The sequence below is a fragment of the Lolium perenne genome, chromosome 1 (assembly GCF_019359855.2).
Source record: "Lolium perenne isolate Kyuss_39 chromosome 1, Kyuss_2.0, whole genome shotgun sequence".
NCBI classification, from domain to species: Eukaryota; Viridiplantae; Streptophyta; class Magnoliopsida; order Poales; family Poaceae; genus Lolium; species Lolium perenne.
In genome coordinates this window covers 269,506,917-269,509,573 of record NC_067244.2, presented here as the reverse complement: position 1 = coordinate 269,509,573, position 2,657 = coordinate 269,506,917, and positions in this window count along the sequence as shown.

The window sequence follows — 2,657 nt, the reverse complement described above, 5'->3', positions numbered from 1 at the left end:
CCCTCCTCATGGGAGACAGCAGCGTTGATGGAGATGGCGGTGGTGTCGATGGAGGAGCCTTCCGGGGGCACTTCCCCGTCCCGGCGGCGTGCCGGAACAGAGACTCCTGTCCCCCAGATCTTGGCTTCGCGATGGCGGCGGCTCTGGAAGGTTTTCCGTATCGTGGCTCTCGGTACTGGGGGTTTCGCGGCGAAGGCTATTTGTAGGCGGAAGGGCAGGTCAAGAGGCGGCACGAGGGGCCCACACTATAGGTCGGCGCGGCCAGGGCTTGGGCCACGCCGCCCTATAGTCTGGCCACCTCGTGGCCCCACTTCGTCTCCTCTTCGGTCTTCTGGAAGCTTCGTGGCAAAATAGGACCCTGGGCGTTGATTTCGTCCAATTCCGAGAATATTTCTTTACTAGGATTTCTGAAACCAAAAACAGCAGAAAACAGCAACTGGCACTTCGGCATCTTGTTAATAGGTTAGTTCCAGAAAATGCACGAATATGACATAAAGTGTGCATAAAACATGTAGATATCATCAATAATGTGGCATGGGACACAAGAAATTATCGATACGTCGGAGACGTATCAGCATCCCCAAGCTTAGTTCTGCTCGTCCCGAGCAGGTAAAATGATAACAAAGATAATTTCTGGAGTGACATGCCATCATGACCTTGATCATACTATTTGTAAACATATGTAGTGAATGCAGCGATCAAAACAATGTATATGACATGAGTAAACAAGTGAATCATAAAGCAAAGGCTTTTCATGAATAGTACTTCAAAACAAGCATCAATAAGTCTTGCATAAGAGTTAACTCATAGAGCAATAAATCAAAGTAAATGTATTGAAGCAACACAAAAGAAGATTAAGTTTCAGCGGTTGCTTTCAACTTGTAACATGTATATCTCATGGATAGTTGTCAATGCAAAGCAATATAACAAGTGCAATAAGCAAGTATGTAAGAATCAATGCACAGTTCACACAAATGTTTGCTTCTTGAGGTGGAGAGAGATAAGTGAACTGACTCAACATAAAAGTAAAAGAAAGGTCCTTCAAAGAGGAAAGCATCGATTGCTATATTTGTGCTAGAGCTTTTATTTTGAAAACATAAAGAGAGCATAAAAATAAAGTTTTGAGAGGTGTTTGTTGTTGTCAACGAATGGTAGCGGGTACTCTAACCCCCTTGCCAGACAAACCTTCAAAGAGCGGATCCCATTTTATTTTATTTTTGGGTGGCACTCCTTCCAACCTTTCTTTCACAAACCATGGCTAACCGAATCTTCGGGTGCCTGCCAACAATCTCATACCATGAAGGAGTGCCTTTTTATTTTAGTTTTATTATGATGACACTCCTCCCAACCTTTGCTTACACAAGCCATGGCTAACCGAATCCTTCGGGTGCCGTCCAACAATCACATACCATGGAGGAGTGTCTATTTTTGTTGATTAATTTGGGACTGGGAATCCCATTGCCAGCTCTTTTTGCAAAATTATTGGATAAGCGGATGAAGCCACTAGTCCATTGGTGAAAGTTGCCCAACAAGATTGAAAGATAAACACCACATACTTCCTCATGAGCTATAAAACATTGACACAAATTAGAGGTGATAAATTTTGAATTGTTTAAAGGTAGCACTCAAACAATTTACTTTGGAATGGCGGAGAAATACCATGTAGTAGGTAGGTATGGTGGACACAAATGGCATAGTGGTTGGCTCAAGGATTTTGGATGCATGAGAAGTATTCCCTCTTGATACAAGGTTTAGGCTAGCAAAGTTATTTGAAACAAACACAAGGATGAACCGGTGCAGCAAAACTCACATAAAAGACATATTGTAAACATTGTAAGACTCTACACCGTCTTCCTTGTTGTTCAAACTCTTTACTAGAAATTATCTAGACCTTAGAGAGACCAATTATGCAAACCAAATTTTAGCAAGCTCTATGTATTTCTTCATTAATAGGTGCAAAGTATATGATGCAAGAGCTTAAACATGAGCACAACAATTGCCAAGTATCACATTATCCAAGACATTTTACCAATTACTACATGTAGCATTTTCCAATTCCAACCATATAACAATTTAACGAAGCAGTTTCAACCTTCGCCATGAATACTATGAGTAAAGCCTAAGGACATATTTGTCCATATGCAACAGCGGAGCGTGTCTCTCTCCCATACAGTGAATGCTAGGATCCATTTTATTCAAACAAAAACAAAAACAAAAACAAACCGACGCTCCAAGCAAAGCACATAAGATGTGACGGAATAAAAATATAGTTTCAGGGGAGGAACCTGATAATGTTGTCGATGAAGAAGGGGATGCCTTGGGCATCCCCAAGCTTAGATGCTTGAGTCTTCTTGAAATATGCAGGGGTGAACCACCGGGGCATCCCCAAGCTTAGACTTTTCACTCTTCTTGATCATAGTATATCATCCTCCTCTCTTGACCCTTGAAAACTTCCTCCACACCAAACTCGAAACAACTCATTAGAGGGTTAGTGCACAATAAAAATTAACATGTTCAGAGGTGACATAATCATTCTTAACACTTCTGGACATTGCATAAAGCTACTGGACATTAATGGATCAAAGAAATTCATCCAACATAGCAAAAGAGGCAATGCGAAATAAAAGGCAGAATCTGTCAAAACAGAACAGTTCGTA